Source organism: Aegilops tauschii, chromosome 7 (genome assembly GCF_002575655.3).
Source record: "Aegilops tauschii subsp. strangulata cultivar AL8/78 chromosome 7, Aet v6.0, whole genome shotgun sequence".
Lineage (NCBI taxonomy): Eukaryota > Viridiplantae > Streptophyta > Magnoliopsida > Poales > Poaceae > Aegilops > Aegilops tauschii.
The window spans coordinates 378769759-378791900 of NC_053041.3; the positions used below are offsets into that span (position 1 = coordinate 378769759).

Genomic DNA, 22142 nt, shown 5'->3' on the forward strand with positions numbered 1-22142 from the left:
CCCATGCGTTGCCTAATAAGAGTCAAAATTCCATACGTGGTCTTAGAGCCCCACAAATAAAAAATCTAATGGGCCCAAACATTATCTAGCAAAAGAGAAACAGGAGGGAAAATATCTAAAGCCATAAACAGATTTCGGAATCATGTGGGGCTCTCGAACGAAAGCATACACATGCACCTCCACGCATCTCCAATCTTGATGTCCTCATCCATTGCCGCCTCTCCCTGATGGCTGCATCACAGATTATATTCCTCCCGTTGCTGCAGCCTGCAGGTCTGCAGGTTCTTATTCTTCTTATATCTCCACTCTCCTACCTCTCCACACTGTCGCCAATATCTCATGGGAGCCATGGAGGCAGCATAGGAAGATGGATATACATAACGTGAGGAATATGGCTTGCTACTATATCACACACATGCGTTGCAGGTGGCCGGATGTCTGTATCTTCGTCAGCAATAGCGAGACGAAACTGAGGTTCGTAAACTAGATCGCTCTAAAGATATAATATCGTCGGTGTCTTCACCAACTGTGCCAACGCCGTGACTGTTAACATCCCATGGCGTGCCTCCTGGTATGCAAGGGGCATGAATGGAGTAGTTTTTTGGCTTTGGGGATTTTTATGTTTGCGTCCTGCAATTTGAGATTTGGTCTCTAATGAGCAAGTACAAACCAGGGTTTCGCTTGGTGGGATTTTTATTATGTGCGTTCTTTAGTTCTCACAGCCTCACATATACAGCGTTCTTTAGTTCTCTAATGAGCAAGTACAAACCAGGGTTTCGCTTGGTGGGAGTTGGTCACTTTGAGTATCTATATATGTATTTCCGGCAAAGAAATGATACGTGTTAATTGGATAGGCCGGTAGAATTTCAAAGTGCGCTACAGTCCAATTAGGGTATTCAATTCACAAAGATGTGACATATATAATTGAATACAATAAATTCGAGTGCCTCTTCTAATTTAGTTTGAATGTGGATTAGTCATTTTGGAGCACTATACGGTTTGTCAAGTCTACTCTCTCTTTTCTAACACACGGAAACTGTGTGATTTTCATCAGGTTGATCGATCATTTTTATGCTCACCCAATTATCCAATTGGATATCTGCATCATAAAAAAACAAATGGTGGTGTGTTCAGAGGGAAGCTTTTTGATAGTGTTGTTTGCAGATAAGGAGTGTATGTGAATTCAGAAGGTGAAGAATGTGGTACCTTGCAGTATTTATCTCAAGCAACAACCAACATGAGAGATGGAAAATGTTGCTTAAGTTACATTCTCGGTAGCTTCACCCATATTTTTCGACTAGGTATGTTATGTGCCGTTCCTTTGTTAAAATTGATGTAAGAAATAATTCAAACCATATTTTAGTTGGTTTTTCTTCAATTTGTTTTCCTGCTGTATGGAACTTGGATTTTCTTAGGAAGAGCTAATTAAAATTAAATCCTTAACACTGAGAAGAAATTTATGTGCACTGATCAATTCCATCATAATAAACAGTATGCGCTGTAGTTGATATGTATGTCATATATATGCATGTGCAGACTTTACTATATAGACACACATCATGAGAAGATAAATTAATTTCAGTCTATTTCTTTTCTTTAATTTTAAGCAGAAAATGGCCTTGCACGCATATATTTCCATTCACATATAGTGGGATATATATTGGTAGAAAGAGTCATGTTGTAGGATTCCTCTAATTAATTGCCGCATCTTTCTCCACATGGGATGATTATGAAGATATCATGTATATACATTATGAATGCAATCTATTTTATGTATATTAGATTTATCTTGGATGTGCTTTTGCATCAAAATTTAACACCAACAAAATTTGAGCAAATCAAGATATCTCAATTGGGGAACCATTGGTAACTTGGGCCATCTTTTTAGGAGAGGCATGTTTGATTAATTTTGGTGCAACAATTCATTAAAGGTAGGCAATAAATTTTTTTATCTCAGGAGAGATCAAAATTGAGTTAATAGCCGAAACATAAAACATTTTCTATATACATGGTACTGCTTAAAATTATTGTTTGTTTCTACCAAATGATAATACACTATTGGAGATACCAATGCTAGACTTTCCGTCACTTTGACAAATATGAGAAATTAGTTTTACTAAACAAAATGGTTTTATCTAGAAATGGCCACATGAGCATATTTTTTTACTTAAGCAAAATTAGAATGGTGCGGAACAGCTGGACAGTTATAACGTGGGTATATTTGACATACATAATGCTTTGATAACTTTATTTTTGCATAACAGTGATCCATCTGTTAATGTGGCGTTAATGTTGATATAGATGGAAGGCTTACGAGTGCACTGTTGCTGCATAAATTGTGATCTGCTGTCTTTTTAGTGGATCATTACCTAGCTCAGTTTTAGCATTAATTATTATTTCTAACTTCCGAATGACGGTTTATTTAATTTTTTCATAAGTGCATGTGGGTATTAATTGATGCTAATTTAACAGATTATTCTTGAAATAGCAAATAATTATGTAACTGGTGTAGCTTTCATTGATTCATTAAATTATTGTATCCATTATATGTATTTGGTAACAGTTAACAAAATAGTGAACAGAGAGTAATCATTTTCATATACTGTTGTTACATAACACAATTTATGTGTACATGGTTTACCAGTACTACAATTTCTTTTTTTATCAGTTGTTAAATAGTTTATTTTCTAAAATCTTTGAACCTACTATTATCAAGGAGTGGAAAATGAAATAATTCATTTAATGATATCTGACACATAGTGCTGAAGTTGTATGTAATAAGTAATAACTAGCCCGTGCAAATGCACGGGTTGACGACTAGTATCCCTTAGTTTCCGCTAGGACCCCGCTGCCACGGAAGGGTAGGACAAAAGATGTCATGCAAGCTCTTTTCCATAAGCACGTATGACTATATTTGGAATACATGCCTATATTACATTGATGAATTGGAGCTAGTTATGTGTCACCCTATGTTATGATTGTTACATGATGAACCGCATCCGGCATAATTCTCCATCACCGATCCAATGTCCACGAGCTTTTCACATATTGTTCTTCGCTTATTTACTTTTCCATTGCTACTGTTACAATCACTACAAAACCCAAAAATATTACTTTTGCTATCGTTACCGTTACTTCCATATTACTTTGCTACTAAATACTTTTCTGCAGATATTAAGTTATCCAGGTGTGGCTGAATTGACAACTCAGTTGCTAATACTTGAGAATATTCTTTGGCTGCCCTTGTGTCGAATCAATAAATTTGGGTTGAATACTCTACCCTCGAAAACTGTTGCGATCCCCTATACTTGTGGGTTATCATGCACCGCGGCGTGAGGGCGGAGGGCGCCGGTCCGCGCCGCCCGCTCCCGGGGGTTTTGGGAGGTGCGCGGGCCGCTTGGAGTGCGGAGTTGAGTTCTTCTTGAGCGGACGGTGGCGACCGGGCGGGCCAGGCAGCCCAGTGGTCGGCATGGGTCCTCGGATCGTCAGACATCGGAACCATGGGGTAATGGCGGGTCGATCGATGGAGGAGAAAGCTACAGCTCACCCCTACCTGGTGCGCCAAATGTCGGATTACGGTTCCGACAAACCCTTGTGAGGTTCAAACTCTGGGGGCGCACAGAGAACACTCTCTTCCCAGCTCGCTCTCTCAACGATTCCACGGCCTAGTGATACGTCTCCAATGTATCTATAATTTTTTATTGTTCCATGCTATAATATATTCTATTTTGGACATTATTGGGCTTTATTATACACTTTTATATTATTTTTGGGACTAACCTATTAACCGGAGGCCCAGCCCAGAATTGCTGTTTTTTGCCTATTTCAGAGTTTCGCAGAAAAAGAATATCAAACGGAGTCCAAACGGAATGAAACCTTTGGGAACGTGATTTTCGGAACGAACGTGATCCAGAGGACTTGGACCCTACGTCAAGACATCAACCAGGAGGCCACGAGGTAGGGGGGCGCGCCTACCCCCCTGGGCGCGCCCTCCATCCTCGTGGGCCCCATGTTGCTCCACCGACGTACTTCTTCCTCCTATATATACCTACGTACCCCCAAACTACCAGATACGAAGCCAAAAACCTAATTCCACCGCTGCAAACTTCTGTACCCGTGAGATCCCATCTTGGGGCCTGTTCCGGAGCTCCGCCGGAGGGGGCATCGATCACGGAGGGCTTCTACACCAACACCATAGCCTCTCCGATGATGTGTGAGTAGTTTAGCTCAGACCTTCGGGTCCATATTTATTAGCTAGATGGCTTCTTCTCTCTTTTTGGATCTCAATACAATGTTCTCCCCCTCTCTCGTGGAGATCTATTCGATGGAATCTTCTTTTGCGGTGTGTTTGTTGAGACCGATGGATTGTGGGTTTATGATCAAGTTTATCTATGAACAATATTTGAATCTTATGAATTCTTTTATGTATGATTGGTTATCGTTGCAAGTCTCTTCGAATTATCAGTTTGGTTTGGCCTACTAGATTGATCTTTCTTGCAATGGGAGAAGTGCTTAGCTTTGGGTTCAATCTTGCGGTGTCCTTTCCCAGTGACAGTAGGGGCAGCAAGGCACGTATTGTATTGTTGCCATCGAGGATAACAAGATGGGGTTTATATCATATTGCATGAATTTATCCCTCTACATCATGTCATCTTGCTTAAAGCGTTACTCTGTTCTTATGAACTTAATACTCTAGATGCATGCTGGATAGCGGTCGATGTGTGGAGTAATAGTAGTAGATGCAGGCAGGAGTCGGTCTACTTGTTTCGGACGTGATGCCTATATACATGATCATACCTAGATATTCTCATAACTATGCTCAATTCTGTCAATTGCTCAACAGTAATTTGTTCACCCACCGTAAATACTTATGCTCTCGAGAGAAGCCACTAGTGAAACCTATGGCCCCCGGGTCTATTTTCCATCATATTAATCTTCCATCAACAAGTTATTTCCGTTGCCTTTTATTTTGCTTCTATTTTACTTTGCATCTTTATCATAAAAATACCAAAAAAATTATCTTATCATATCTATCAGATCTCACTCTCATAAGTGACCGTGTAAGGATTGACAACCCCTTATCGCGTTGGTTGCGAGGGACTCGTGCGTGGCCTCCTACTGGATTGATACCTTGGTTCTCAAAAACTGAGGGAAATACTTACGCTACTTTGCTGCATCACCCTTTCCTCTTCAAGGGAAAACCAACGCAGTGCTCAAGAGGTAGCAAGAAGGATTTCTGGCGCCGTTGCCGGGGAGGTCTATGCAAAAGTCAACATACCAAGTACCCATCACAAACTCTTATCTCCCGCATTACATTATTTGCCATTTGCCTCTCGTTTTCCTCTCCCCCACTTCACCCTTGCCGTTTTATTCACCCTCTCTCTTTCGTTCGCCTCTTTTGCGTGTGTGCTTGTGTTACCATGTGCCTTCTATTTGCTTGCATCTTCGCTTGCTAAAAATCTACTGTTATGGATCCACTTAAAGTGTTCTACTTGGATCATCTTCGATCCTTATGCGCTCGTGCTGAAACCCCAACTAGCCTAGTTGATGGGAAATCTTTAGATGAGCATGCTCATTTTGTGCGTCATCATTTGTCTGAAAAAGGGAGACTCTTATGGAATCAAATAAACAAATTGATGTGTTATGCTTGGAATCTTTGTGAAATTCATGATTTTACTTGTTGCTCCGAAATCCTTAAGAAACACCTTCCTTATCAATGTGAGTTTAGTGATAATGGAAGCGTATCTTCGTATGCTAAGGGTGTTTATAATTACTATGATGTTCAACAAATTGAAGAATTTGTTGCTTTTAAGGGTGCTTATGAAATTGCTTCTTTGATTGAAACGTATGATGCTACTCTTTACAAATCTGAAATTTTTGCCATACTTAAATATTGTTATGATAATTATGCTTCCAATGCCTATGTTAAACCATATATTGAGGACTCCCCCGCTGTCAAAGAACAGGCTAATATTTTGCAAGAGTCCATGGAGGAAGAAAATAATGATATGCATGAATCTATAGATAATTATGATTCCGATGATTTGGTTGAAATATCCCTTGATGAACATGATGCTTGCTATTCTTGTGGCCATGATGCCAATATTTATAAAGATGAATTTGCTATAGTTCCATATGTTAAACATGAGATCGTTGTTATTGCACCCATACTTGGTAGTTCCTTCGATGAAAAGCATGATTGCAATGATGTTGTTATAAATTATCTTGATGTCAATTGTGCTAATAATATGCAAAACCCTAAGCTTGGGGATGCTTGTTTTGCTATGTCTACTACTTGTTGCAATGATCATGATTGGGGTGATTCTTCTTACGATCTTGAAAATTTATTTAAGCCCCATGATGAATATGAGATTGATAATAGTTTTTGCAATAATATTGAAAGTGGGTTTGGAAGAGTGTCAACTTTAGATCCCACGTATTTGGATAATGTTCAATCTTACGAAGTTTTTGATAAAAGTGGGTTTGGAGAGGTCATGACTTTAGTTAATGGTATTCCCACTATTTTGGAAGAGTGTCAACTTTGCATGCATGTGGATCGTGTTGAAAATATTTTGTGTGATAGCTATTTTGTTGAATTTGCTTATGATCCCACATGTAATTATTATGAGAAAGGAAAATATGGTTGTAGAAATTTTCATGTTACAAAATTACCTCTCGTTATGTTGAGATTGCTATTGTTTCTTTCCACTTCCTTGCATATGCTAGTTTTTGCTTGCTATGATAATTTGTTTGCCTATAAGACGCCTATGCATAGGAAGTATGTTACACTTAGATTTGTTTTTCACATGTTTTATGATGCTCTCTTTGCGCTTCAATTCTTGTCTTTGATGTGAGCATCGTTAAAATTATCAATGCCTAGCTAGGGGCGTTAAACGATAGCGCTTGTTGGGAGTTAACCCAATTTTATTTTTAGTTTTTTGCTTTTTGCTTCTGTTTAGGAATAAATATTTGATATAGCCTATGGTTAGATTTGTTTTTATGTTTTAATTAGTGTTTGTGCCAAGTTTAACCTATAGGATCTTCTTGGATGCTAGTTATTTGATCTTGCTGAAAATTCCAGAAACTTTCTGTTCACGAAAATAATTGTTAAAAATCACCAGAACGTGATAAAATATTGATTCAAATTGCTGCTGATCAATAAACAAATTGTCTAGGTCTTCCTATTTTGGCTGAATTTTTGGAGTTCCAGAATTTGCGTTAGTTACAGATTACTACAGACTGTTCTGTTTTTGACAGATTCTGTTTTTCGTGTGTTGTTTGCTTATTTTGATGAATCTATGGCTAGTAAAATAGTTTATAAACCATAGAGAAGTTGGAATACAGTAGGTTTAACACCAATATAAATAAATAATAAGTTCATTACAGCACCTTGAAGTGGTGTTTTGTTTTCTTTCGCTAACGGAGCTCGCGAGATTTTCTGTTAAGTTTTGTGTTGTGAAGTTTTCAAGTTTTGGGTGAAAGATTTAATGGATTATGGAACAAGGAGTGGCAAGAGCCTAAGATTGGGGATGACCATGGCACCCTAAGATAATCTAAGTACACCTAAAAGCCAAAGCTTGGGGATGCCCCGGAAGGCATCCCCTCTTTCGTCTACTTCCATCGGTAACTTTACTTGGAGCTATATTTTTATTCACCACATGATATGTGTTTTGCTTGGAGCGTCTTGTATGATTTGAGTCTTTGCTTGTTAGTTTGCCACAATCATCCTTGCTGGACACACCTTTTGAGACACACACACATGATTCAGAAATTATTAGAATACTCTATGTGCTTCACTTATATCTTTTGAGTTATATAGTTTTTGTTCTAGTACTTCACTTATATCTTTTAGAGCACGGTGGTGGTTTTGTTTTATAGAAACTATTATTCTCTCATGCTTCACTTAGATTATTTTGAGAGTCTTAAGTAGCATGCTAATTTGCTTAAATAATCTTAATATGCTAGGTATTCAGGACTAGTAAAAACTTTCTTATGAGTGTGTTGAATACTAAGAAAAGTTTATGCTTGATGATTGTTTTGAGACATGGAGGTAGTGATATCAAAGTTGTGCTAGTTGGGTAGTTGTGAATTTGAAAAATACTTGTGTTGAAGTTTGCAAGTCTCGTAGCATGCACGTATGGTAAACGTTATGTAAAAAATTTGAAACATGAGGTGTTCTTTGATTGTCCTCCTTATGAGTGGCGGTCGGGGACGAGCGATGGTCTTTTCCAACCAATCTATCCCCCTAGGAGCATGCGCGTAGTGCTTGGTTTTTGATGACTTGTAGATTTTTGCAATAAGTATGTGAGTTCTTTATGACTAATGTTGAGTCCATGGATTATACGCACTCTCACCTTTCCATCATTGCTAGCCTCTTCGGTACCGTGCATTTCCCTTTCTCACATTGAGAGTTGGTGCAAACTTCGCCGGTGCATCCAAACCCCGTGATATGATACGCTCTTTCACACATAAACCTCCTTATATCTTCCTCAAAACAGCCACCATACCTACCTATTATGGCATTTCCATAGCCATTTCGAGATGACACGTTCATCATTGTCATATTGCTTTGCATGATCATGTAGTTGACATCGTATTTGTGGCAAAGCCACCGTTCATAATTCTTTCATACATGTCACTCTTGGTTCATCGAGGCATTCATATAGAGTCATACTTTGTTCCAGTATTGAGTTGTAATCATTGAGTTGTAAATAAATAGAAGTGTGATGATCATCATTTTCTAGAGCATTGTCCCAAATGAGGTAAAAAAGAGAAAGGACATAAAAAAAGAGAAGGCCCAAAAAATGAGAGGAAAAGAGAGAAGGGACAATGTTACTATCCTTTTTACCACACTTGTGCTTCAAAGTAGCACCATAATCTTCATGATAGAGAGTCTCTTGTTTTGTCACTTTCATATACTAGTGGGAACATTTCATTATAGAACTTGGCTTGTATATTCCAACGATGGGCTTCCTCAAATGCCCCAGGTCTTCATGAGCAAGCAAGTTGGATGCACACCCACTTAGTTTCTTTTGTTGAGCTTTCATATATTTTTAGCTCTAGTGCATCCGTTGCATGGCAATCCCTACTCCTTGCATTAACATCAATTGATGGGCATCTCCATAGCTCATTGATTAGCCTCGTTGATGTGAGACTTTCTCCTTTTTTGTCTTCTCCACATAACCCCCATCATTATATTCTATTCCACCCATAGTGCTATATCCATGGCTCACGCTCATGTATTGCGTGAAGGTTGAAAAAGTTTGAGATTAGTAAAGTATGAAACAATTGCTTGGCTTGTCATCGGGGTTGTGCATGATGAGAGCATTCTTGTGTGATGAAAATGGAGCATGACTAAACTATATGATTTTGTAGGGATGAACTTTCTTTGGCCATGTTATTTTGAGAGGACATAATTGCTTAGTTAGTATGCTTGAAGTATTATTATTTTTATGTCAATATTGAACTTTTATCTTGAATCTTTCGGATCTGAATATTCATACCACAATTAAGAAGAATTACATTGGAATTATGCCAAGTAGCATTCCACATCAAAAATTCTATTTTTATCATTTACCTACTCGAGGACGAGCAGGAATTAAGCTTGGGGATGCTTGATACGTCTCCAACGTATCTATAATTTTTGATTGTTCCATGCTATAATATATTCTATTTTGGACATTATTGGGCTTTATTATACACTTCTATATTATTTTTGGGACTAACCTATTAACCGGAGGCCCAGCCCAGAATTGCTGTTTATTGCCTATTTCAAAGTTTCGCAGAAAAAGAATATCAAACGGAGCCCAAACGGAATGAAACCTTAGGGGACGTGATTTTCGGAACGAACGTGATCCAGAGGACTTGGACCCTACGTCAAGACATCAACCAGGAGGCCACGAGGTAGGGGGCGCGCCTACCCCCCTGGGCGAGCCCTCCACCCTCGTGGGCCCCACGTTGCTCCACCGACGTACTTCTTCCTCCTATATATACCTACGTACCCCCAAACTACCAGATACGGAGCCAAAAACCTAATTCCACCGCCGCAACCTTCTGTACCCGTGAGATCCCATCTTGGGGCCTGTTCCGGAGCTCCGCCGGAGGGGGCATCGATCACGGAGGGCTTCTACATCAACACCATAGCCTCTCCGATGATGTGTGAGTAGTTTACCTCAGACCTTCGGGTCCATAGTTATTAGCTAGATGGCTTCTTCTCTCTTTTTGGATCTCAATACAATGTTCTCCCCCTCTCTCGTGGAGATCTATTCGATGTAATCTTCTTTTGCGGTGTGTTTGTTGAGACCGATGAATTATGGGTTTATGATCAAGTTTATCTATTAACAATATTTGAATCTTCTGAATTCTCTTATGTATGATTGGTTATCATTGCAAGTCTCTTCGAATTATCAGTTTGGTTTGGCCTACTAGATTGATCTTTCTTGCAATGGGAGAAGTGCTTAGCTTTGGGTTCAATCTTGCGATGTCCTTTCCCAGTGACAGTAGGGGCAGCAAGGCACGTATTGTATTGTTGCCATCGAGGATAACAAGATTGGGTTTATATCATATTGCATGAATTTATCCCTCTACATCATGTCATCTTGCTTAAAGCGTTACTCTGTTCTTATGAACTTAATACTCTAGATGCATGCTGGATAGCGGTCGATGTGTGGAGTAATAGTAGTAGATGCAGGCAGGAGTCGGTCTACTTGTTTCGGACGTGATGCCTATATACATGATCATACCTAGATATTCTCATAACTATGCTCAATTCTGTCAATTACTCAACAGTAATTTGTTCACCCACCGTAAATACTTATGCTCTCGAGAGAAGCCACTAGTGAAACCTATGGCCCCCGGGTCTATTTTCCATCATATTAATCTTCCATCAACAAGTTATTTCCATTGCCTTTTATTTTGCTTCTAATTTACTTTGCATCTTTATCATAAAAATACCAAAAATATTATCTTATCATATCTATCAGATCTCAATCTCGTAAGTGACCGTGTAGGGATTGACAACCCCTTATCGCGTTGGTTGCGAGGATTTATTTGTTTGTGTAGGTGCGAGGGACTCGTGCGTGGCCTCCTACTGGATTGATACCTTGGTTCTCAAAAACCGAGGGAAATACTTAAGCTACTTTGCTGCATCACCCTTTCCTCTTTAAGGGAAACCAATGCAGTGCTCAAGAGGTAGCACCTAGCTCGATGGACCCAAAGAACAAGAAACACGAGGGTTTATACTGGTTCGGGCCACCTTGCGGTGTAATACCCTACTCCGGTGTGTGGTGGATTGCCTCGAGGGGATGAGGATGAACTAGTACAGTGGATGAACAACCTCAGGAGGTGAGGTGTTTTTGGGCTCGATGAGCTTGTGTGTGCAAGGATGATCTGAATGATCCGTCCCTGCTACGGTGGTGGCTAGGTCCTATTTATAGTGGCCTTGGTCCTGTTCCCAAATGTTAGGCGAGAAGGGATCCCACAACGGCCAAGTTTGAAGGGAGACAACTAGTACAAGCTATCCTTGAAAGAAATATGCCCTAGAGGCAATAATAAAGTTGTTATTTATATTTCCTTATATCATGATAAATTTTTATTATTCATGCTAGAATTGTATTAACCGGAAACTTAGTACATGTGTGAATACATAGACAAACAGAGTGTCCCTAGTATGCCTCTACTAGACTAGCTCGTTGATCAAAGATGGTTAAGTTTCCTAGCCATAGACATGTGTTGTCATTTGATGAACGAGATCACATCATTAGAGAATGATGTGATGGACAATACCCATCCGTTAGCTTAGCATTATGATCGTTGATTTTTATTGCTATTGCTTTGTTCATGACTTATACATGTTCCTCTAACTATGAGATTATGCAACTCCCAAATACCGGAGGAACACCTTGTGTGCTATCAAACGTCACAACGTAACTGGGTGTTTATAAAGATGCTCTACAGGTGTCTCCGAAGGTGTTGTTGGGTTGGCATTGATCGAGATTAGGATTTGTCACTCCGTGTATCGGAGAAGTATCTCTGGGACCTCTCGGTAATGATCATCACTATAAGCCTTGCAAGCAATGTGACTAATGAGTTAGTTACGGGATGATGCATTACGGAACGAGTAAATAGACTTGCCGATAACGAGATTGAACTAGGTACGTTGATACCGACGATCGAATCTCGGGCAAGTAACATACCGATGACAAAGTGAACAACGTATGTTGTTATGCGGTTTGACCGATAAAGATCTTCGTAGAATATGTAGGAGCCAATATGAGCATCCAGGTTCCGCTATTGGTTATTGATCGGAAATGTGTCTCGGTCATGTCTACATAGTTCTCGAACCCGTAGGGTCCGCACGCTTAACGTTCGATGACAATTTGTATTATGAGTTATGTGATTTGATGACCGAAGTTTGTTCAAAGTCCCGGATGAGATCACGGACATGACGAGGAGTCTCGAAATGGCCGAGACGTAAAGATCGATATATTGGAAGGCTATATTCGTTCATCGGAAAGGTTCTGAGTGGTTCGAGTATTTTTTGGAGTACTGGAGAGTTACGGGAATTCGCCGGGGGAAGTATTGGGCCTTCATGGGCCTTAGTGGAAAGGAGAGAAGGGCCGCAAGGGGAGGTAGCGTGCCCCCCATGGGCTGGTCCGAATTGGACTAGGGAGGTGGCGGCGCCCCCCTCTTTCCTTCTCCCGCTCCTACTCCTCCCCTCTCTCCCCTCTTGGAAAAGGAAGGGGACTCCAACTAGGATTGGGAATCCTAGTTGGACTCCCCCTATAGGCGCGCCCCACCTAGGCCGGCCTCCTCTTCCCCCCTCCTTTATATACATTTGCAGGGGGACACCCCATGGACACTCGAATATTGGTCTTATCCGTGTGCGGTGCCCCCCTCCAAAGTGACACACCTCGGTCATATCGTCGTAGTGCTTAGGCGAAGCCCTGCGCCGGTAATTTCATCATCATCGTCACCACGCCGTCGTGCTGACGGAACTCTCACTCGACCTCAATTGGATCAAGAGTTCGAGGGACGTCACAGAGCTGAACATGTGCAGATCGCGGAGGTGCCATGCGTTCGGTACTTGATCGGTTGGATCGCGAAGACGTTCGACTACATCAACCGCGTTACTAAACGCTTCCGCTTTCGGTCTACGAGGATACGTGGACACACTCTCCCTGCTCGTTGCTATGCTTCTCCTAGATAGATCTTGCGTGATCATAGGGAATTTTTGAAATACTACGTTCCTCAACAGTGGCATCCGAGCCAGGTCTATGCGTAGATGTTATATGCATGAGTAGAACACAAAGAGTTGTGGGCGATAATAGTCATACTGCTTACCAGCATGTCATACTTTGATTCGGCGGTATTGTTGGATGAAGCAGCCCAGACCGACATTATATGACCGTGTTCATGAGACTGGTTCTACCGCCGTGCTTCGCACACAGGTGGCTAGTGGGTGTCTGTTTCTCCAACTTTAGTTGAATCGAGTTTGACTACGCCCGGTCCTTGTTGAAGGTTAAAACAACACACTTGACGAAAAATCATTGTGGTTTTGATGCGTAGGTAAGAACGGTTCTTGCTAGAAGCCTGTAGCAGCCACGTAAAACTTGCAACAACAAAGTAGAGGATGTCTAACTTGTTTTTGCAGGGCTTGCTGTGATGTGATATGGTCAAGATGTGATGATATATAAATTGTTGTATGAGATGATCATGGTTTGTAACAGTTATCGGCAACTGGCATGAGCCATATGGTGTCGCTTTATTGTATGAAATGCAATCGCCATGTAATTGCTTTACTTTATCACTAAGCGGTAGCGATAGTCGCAGAAGCAATAGTTGGCGAGACGACAATGATGCTTCGATGGAGATCAAGGTGTCAAGCCGGTAACGATGGCGATCATGACGGTGCTTTGGAGAAGGAGATCAAAGGCACAAGATGATGATGGCCATATCATATCACTTATTTGATTGCATGTGATGTTTATCTTTTATGCATATTATTTTGCTTAGTATGGCGGTAGCATTATAAGATGATCTCTCACTAAATTTCAAGGTACAAGTGTTCTCCCTGAGTATGCACCGTTGCTACAGTTCGTCGTGCCGAGACACCACGTGATGTTCGGGTGTGATAAGCTCTACGTTCACATACAAAGGGTTCCAGCCAGTTTCGCACATGCAGAATACTCGGGTCAAACTTGACGAGCCTAGCATATGCAGATATGGCCTCGGAACACTGAGACCGAAAGGTCGAGCATGAATCATATAGTAGATATGATCAACATAGTGATGTTCACCATTGAAAACTACTCCATCTCACGGGATGATCAGACATGGTTTAGTTTATATGGATCACGTGATCATTTAGATGACTAGAGGGATGTCTATCTAAGTGGGAGTTCTTAAGTAATATGATTAATAGAATTTTAATTTATCAGGAACTTAGTCCTGATAGTATTTGCATAACAATGTTGTAGATCAATAGCTCGCAATTGATACGTCTACAACGTATCTATAATTTTTGATTGCTCCATGCTATATTATATTCTGTTTTGGACATTAATGCACTTTATTATACACTTTTATATCGTTTTTGGGACTAACCTATTAACCGGAGGCCCAACCCAGAATTGCTGTTTTTTGCCTATTTTAGAGTTTCGCAGAAAAAGAATATCAAACGGAGTCCAAACGGAATGAAACCTTCAGGAACGTGATTTTTGGAACGAACGTGATCCAGAGGACTTGGACCCTATGTCAAGACATCAACCAGGAGGGCACGAGGTAGGGGGGCGCGCCTACCCCCCTGGGCGCGCCCTCCACCCTTGTGGGCCCCATGTTTCTCCACCGACGTACTTCTTCCTCCTATATATACCCACGTACCCCCAAACTACCAGATACAGAGCCAAAAACCTAATTCCACCGCCGCAACCTTCTATACCCGTGAGATCCCATCTTGGGGCCTTTTCCGGAGCTCCGCCGAAGGGGGCATCGATCACGGAGGGCTTCTACATCAACACCATAGCCTCTCCGATGATGTGTGAGTAGTTTACCTCAGACCTTCGGGTCCATAGTTATTAGCTAGATGGCTTCTTCTCTCTTTTTGGATCTCAATATGTTCTCCCCCTCTCTTGTGGAGATCTATTCGATGTAATCTTCTTTTGCGGTGTGTTTGTTGAGACCGATGAATTGTGGGTTTATGATCAAGTTTATCTATGAACAATATTTGAATCTTCTCTGAATTCTTTTATGTATGATTGGTTATCTTTGCAAGTCTCTTCGAATTATTAGTTTGGTTTGGCCTACTAGATTGATCTTTCTTGCAATGGGAGAAGTGCTTAGTTTTGGGTTCAATTTGCGGTGTCCTTTCCCAGTGACAGTAGGGGCAGCAAGGCACATATTGTATTGTTGCCATCGAGGATAACAATATGGGGTTTATATCATATTGCATGAGTTTATCCCTCTACATCATGTCATCTTGCTTAAAGTGTTACTCTGTTCTTATGAACTTAATACTCTAGATGCATGCTGGATAGCGGTCGATGTGTGGAGTAATAGTAGTATATGCAGGCAGGAGTCGGTCTACTTGTCTCGGACGTGATGCCTACATACATGATCATACCTAGATATTCTCATAACTATGCTCAATTCTGTCAATTGCTCAACAGTAATTTGTTCACCCACCGTAAAACTTATGCTCTCGAGAGAAGCCTCTAGTGAAACCTATGGCCCCCGGTCTATTTTCTATCATATTAATCTTCCAACACTTAGCTATTTTATTACCTTTTATTTTACTTTGCATCTTTATCATAAAAATACCAAAAATATTATCCTATCATATCTATCAGATCTCACTCTCGTAAGTGACCGTGAAGGGATTGACAACCCCTTTATTGCGTTGGTTGCGAGGATTTATTTGTTTGTGTAGGTGTGAGGGACTCGTGCGTGGCCTCCTCCTAGATTGATACCTTGGTTCTCAAAAACTGAGGGAAATACTTACGCTACTTTACTGCATCACCCTTTCCTCTTCAAGGGAAAACCAATGCAGTGGTCAAGAGGTAGCAAGAAGGATTTCTGGCGCCGTTGCCGGGGAGGCCTACACCAAGTCAAGTCAAGATTTGATTTCCCGTCAACGAGCCATTTCTGGCGCCGTTGCCGGGGAGTCTACGCAGAAGTCAACATACCAAGTACCCATCACAAACCTTTATCTCCTGCATTACATTATTTGCCATTTGCCTCTCGTTTTCCTCTCCCCCACTTCACCCTTGCCGTTTTATTCGCTCTCTCTTTTCCGTTCGCCTCTTTTTCGCTTGCTTCTTTGCTCGTGTGTTGGATTGCTTGCTTGTCACGATGGCTCTACCTAGATTTGGTGATCTTCACCTTAAAAGGTTAGAAGAGATCGAAAGCAACGTCAGGAGTTTTATGGTCTTACAATTTGAGGATAATAATTTCTTTAGAAACAAGCTTAAGGAACAAAAAAACTTTATGGGTTATACGAATAAAGAGCTCGATGATATGTCTAATGAATTTGATGGTTTGAAATCTCAGATTGCTCATCTTGAGAAGTTAATAGCTGAAGTTTCGGATAAGCAGGCCACCTTAGTTAATAAGATGGCCGCTAAGCCGGATTATTTTTGGGAGAATAAAGATGAAGATCTAAAAGTTATTGACGTGTCCCCTATTAAATCTTTGTTTTGCAATATGAATCTTGATAATGATGGGACTGAATATGATCCACCTTTACCTAGAAGGCACTCCAAAAATTCGGAGTTTTTAGATCTTGATGCAAAAATTGGTAAAAGTGGGCTTGAAGAGATCGTAACTTTAGATATTAATGAACCCACTATTTTGGATTTCAAGGAATTTAATTATGATAATTGCTCTTTGATAAATTGTATTTCCTTGTTGCAATCCGTGCTAAATTCTCCTCATGCTTATAGTCAAAATAAAGCTTTTACTAAACATATCGTTGATGCTTTGATGCAATCTTATGAAGAAAAACTTGAGTTGGAAGTTTCTATCCCTAGAAAAATTTATGATGAGTGGGAACCTACTATTAAAATTAAAATTAAAGATCATGAATGCTATGCTTTATGTGATTTGGGTGCTAGTGTTTCCACGACTCCAAAGACTTTGTGCGATTTGCTAGATTTCCGTGATTTTGATGATTGCTCTTTAAACTTGCACCTTGCGGATTCCACCATTAAGAAACCTATGAGAATAATTAATGATGTTCTTATTATTACAAATAGGAATTATGTGCCCGTAGATCTTATTGTTCTTGATATAGATTGCAATCCTTCATGTCCTATTATTCTTGGTAGACCTTTCCTTAGAACGATCGGTGCAATTATTGATATGAAGGAAGGAAATATTAGATTCCAATTTCCGTTAAGGAAAGGCATGGAACATTTTCCTAGAAAGAAAATAAAATTACCATATGAATCTATCATGAGAGCCACTTATGGATTGCCTACCAAAGATGGCAATACCTAGATCTATCCTTGCTTTTATGCCTAGCTAAGGGCGTTAAACGATAGCGCTTGTTGGGAGGCAACCCAATTTTATTCTTAGTTTTTGCTTTTTGCTTCTATTTAGGAATAAATCTTGGATCTAGCCTCTGGTTAGATGTGTTTTTATGTTTTAATTAGTGTTTGTGCCAAGTTAAACCTATAGGATCTTCTTGGATGATAGTTATTTGATCTTGCTGTAAATTGCAGAAACTTTCTGTTCACGAAAATAATTGTTAAAAATCACCAGAACGTGATAAAATATTGATTCCAATTTCTGCTGATCAATAAATAAATAGACTAGGTCGTCCTATTTTGGCTGAATTTTTGGAGTTCCATAAGTTTGCGTTAATTAGAGATTACTACAGACTGTTCTGTTTTTGACAGATTCTGTTTTTCGTGTGTTGTTTGCTTATTTTGATGAATCTATGGCTAATAAAATAGTTTATAAACCATAGAGAAGTTGGAATACAGTAGGTTTAACACCAATATAAATAAATAATGAGTTCATTACAGTACTTTAAAGTGGTGTTTTGTTTTCTTTCGCTAACGGAGCTCATGAGATTTTCTGTTAAGTTTTGTGTTGTGAAGTTTTCAAGTTTTGGGTAAAAGATTTGATGGATTATGGAACAAGGAGTGGCAAGAGCCTAAGCTTGGGGATGCCCATGGCACCCCAAGATAATCTAAGGACACCAAAAAGCCAAATCTTGGGGATGCCCCGGAAGGCATCCCCTCTTTCGTCTACTTCCATCGGTAACTTTACTTGGAGCTATATTTTTATTCACCACATGATATGTGTTTTGCTTGGAGCGTCTTGTATGATTTGAGTCTTTGCTTTTTAGTTTACCACAATCATCTTTGCTGTACACACCTTTTGAGAGAGACACACATGATTCGGAAATTATTAGAATACTCTATGTGCTTCACTTATATCTTTTGAGCTATATAGTTTTTGCTCTAGTGCTTCACTTATATATTTTAGAGCACGGTGGTGGTTTTGTTTTATAGAAACTATTATTCTATCATACTTCACTTATATTATTTTGAGAGTCTTAAACAGCATGGTAATTTGCATAAATAATCCTAATATGCTAGGTATTCAAGACTAGTAAAAAACTTTCTTATGAGTGTGCTGAATACTAAGAGAAGTTTGATGCTTGATGATTGTTTTGAGATATGGAGGTAGTGATATTAAAGTTGTGCTAGTTGAGTAGTTGTGAATTTGAAATACTTGTGTTGAAGTTTGCAAGTCCCGTAGCATGCACGCATGGTAAACGTTATGTAACAAATTTGAAACTTGAGGTGTTCTTTGATTGTCCTCCTTATGAGTGGTGGTCGGGGACGAGCGATGGTCTTTTCCTACCAATCTATCCCCCTAGGAGCATGCGTGTAGTGCTTGGTTTTTGATGACTTGTAGATTTTTACAATAAGTATGTGAGTTCTTTATGACTAATGTTGAGTCCATGGATTATACGCACTCTTACCCTTCCATCATTGCTAGCCTCTTCGGTACCGTGCATTGACCTTTCTCACATTGAGAGTTGGTGCAAACTTCGCCGGTGCATCCAAACCCCGTGATATGATACGCTCTTTCACACATAAACCTCCTTATATCTTCCTGAAAACAGCCACCATACCTACCTATTATGGCATTTCCATAGCCATTCCGAGATATATGACCATGCAACTTTCCACCGTTCCGTTTATTATGACACACTCATCATTGTCATATTGCTTTGCATGATCATGTAGTTGACATCGTATTTGTGGCAAAGCCACCGTTCATAATTTTTCATACATGTCACTCTTGATTCATTGTTATCCTGGTATACCGCTGGAGGCATTCATATAGAGTCATACTTTGTTCTAGTATAGAGTTGTAATCATTGAGTTGTAAATAAATAGAAGTGTGAGGATCATCATTCATAGAGCATTGTCCCAAAAAAAGAGAGAAAGGCCAAAAAAAGAAGGCCCAAAAAAAGAGAAAAAAGGGACAATGCTACTATCCTTTTTATCACACTTGTGCTTCAAAGTAGCACCATGATCTTCATGATAGAAAGTCTCTTGTTTTGTCACTTTCATATACTAGTGGGAATCTTTCATTATAGAACTTGGCTTGTATATTCCAAAAATGGGCTTTCTCAAATGCCCTAGGTCTTCGTGAGCAAGCAAGTTGGATGCACACCCACTTAGTTTCTTTTGTTGAGCTTTCATGCATTTTTAGCTCTAGTGCATCCGTTGCATGGCAATCCCTACTCCTTGCATTAACATCAATCGATGGGCATCTCCATAGCTCATTGATTAGCCTCGTTGATGTGAGACTTTCTCCTTTTTTGTCTTCTCCACATAACCCCCATCATTATATTCTATTCCACCCATAGTGCTATATCAATGGCTCACGCTCATGTATTGCGTGAAGGTTGAAAATTTTTGAGATTACTAAAGTATGAAACAATTGCTTGGCTTGTCATTGGGGTTGTGCATGATGAGAGCATTCTTGTGTGACGGAAATGGAGCATGACTAAACTATATGATTTTGTAGGGATGAACTTTCTTTGGCCATGTTATTTTGAGAGGACATAATTGCTTAGTTAGTATGCTTGAAGTGTTATTACTTTTATGTCAATATTAAACTTTTATCTTGAATCTTTCGGATCTGAATATTCATACCACAATTAGGAGAATTACATTGAAATTATGCCAAGTAGCATTCCACATCAAAAATTCTGTTTTTATCATTTACCTACTCGAGGACGAGCAGGAATTAAGCTTGGGGATGCTTGATACGTCTCCAACGTATCTATAATTTTTTATTGCTCCATGCTATATTATATTCTGTTTTGGACATTAATGGCCTTTATTATACACTTTTATATTGTTTTTGGGTCTAACCTATTAACCAGAGGCCCAGCCCAGAATTGCTGTTTTTTTGCCTATTTTAGAGTTTCGCAGAAAAAGAATATTAAACGGAGTCCAACCGGAATGAAACTTTCGGAAACATGATTTTCGGAACGAACGTGATCCAGAGGACTTGGACACTACGTCAAGACATCAACCAGGAGGCCACGAGGTAGGGGGCGCGCCTACCCCCCTGGGCGCGCCCTCCACCCTCGTGGGCCCCACGTTGCACCACCGACGTACTTCTTCCTCCTATATATACCCACGTACCCCCAAACTACCAGATACGGAGCCAAAAACCTAATTCCACCGCCGCAACCTTCTATACCCGTGAGATCCCATCTTGGGGCCTTTTCCGGAGCTCCGCTGGAGGGGGCATCAATCACGGAAGGCTTCTACATCAACACCATAGCCTCTCCGATGATGTGTGAGTAGTTTACCTCAGACCTTCGGGTCCATAGTTATTAGCTAGATGGCTTCTTCTCTCTTTTTGGATCTCAATACAATGTTCTCCCCCTCTCTTGTGGAGATCTATTCGATGTAACCTTCTTTTGCGGTGTGTTTGTTGAGACCAATGAATTGTGGGTTTATGATCATGTTTTTCTATGAACAATATTTGAATCTTCTCTGAATTCTTTTATGTATGATTGGTTATCTTTGCAAGTCTCTTTGAATTATCAGTTTGGTTTGGCCTACTAGATTGATCTTTCTTGCAATGGGAGAAGTGCTTAGCTTTGGGTTCAATCTTGCAGTGTCCTTTCCCAGTGACAGTAGGGGCAGCAAGGCACGTATTGTATTGTTGCCATCGAGGATAACAAGATGGGGTTTATATCATATTGCATGAGTTTATCCCTCTACATCATGTCATCTTGCTTAAAGCGTTACTCTGTTCTTATGAACTTAATACTCTAGATGCATGCTGGATAGCGGTCGATGTGTGGAGTAATAGTAGTAGATGTAGGCAGGAGTCGGTCTACTTGTCTCGGACGTGATGCCTATATACATGATCATACCTAGATATTCTCATAACAATGCTCAATTCTATCAATTGCTCAACAGTAATTTGTTCACCCACCGTAAAACTTAGGCTCTCGAGAGAAGCCTCTAGTGAAACCTATGGCCCCCGGGTCTATTTTCTATCATATTAATCTTCCAACACTAGCTATTTTTATTACCTTTTATTTTACTTTGCATCTTTATCATAAAAATACCAAAAATATTATCCTATCATATCTATCAGATCTCACTCTTGTAAGTGACCGTGAAGGGATTGACAACCCCTTTATTGCATTGGTTGCGAGGATTTATTTGTTTGTGTAGGTGCGAGGGACTCGTGCGTGGCCTCCTACTAGATTGATACCTTGGTTCTCAAAAACTGAGGGAAATACTTACGCTACTTTACTGCATCACCCTTTCCTCTTCAAGGGAAAACCAACGCAGTGCTCAAGAGGTAGCAGCGATGTAGCTCCCCGTTTATTTTTGATATGTTCCTAGAGAAAAACTATGTTGAAAGATGATAGTAGCAATGATGCGGACTAGGTCTGTGATCTGAGGATTATCCTCATTGCTGCACAGAAGAATTATGTCCTTGATGCACCGCTAGGTGACGGACCTATTGCAGGAGCAGATATAGACGTTATGAACGTTGGCAAGCTCGGTTTGAACATATCAAAAATAAAATAGGGGAGCTATACGCGAGCTATTGATCTAGAACATAGATACGCAAATAATATCAGG

At 40.1% G+C, this 22142-nt stretch overlaps 1 long non-coding RNA gene across 1 annotated transcript; it reads left to right on the top strand.

The window, feature by feature from the left end:
• Window positions 1-274: 274 nt before the first annotated feature.
• Window positions 275-4412, top strand: LOC120969857 (uncharacterized). The gene is made up of 2 exons (XR_006667344.2): window positions 275-474; window positions 1055-4412. It is a non-coding gene; the product is annotated as an uncharacterized lncRNA (long non-coding RNA).
• Window positions 4413-22142: the final 17730 nt, after the last annotated feature.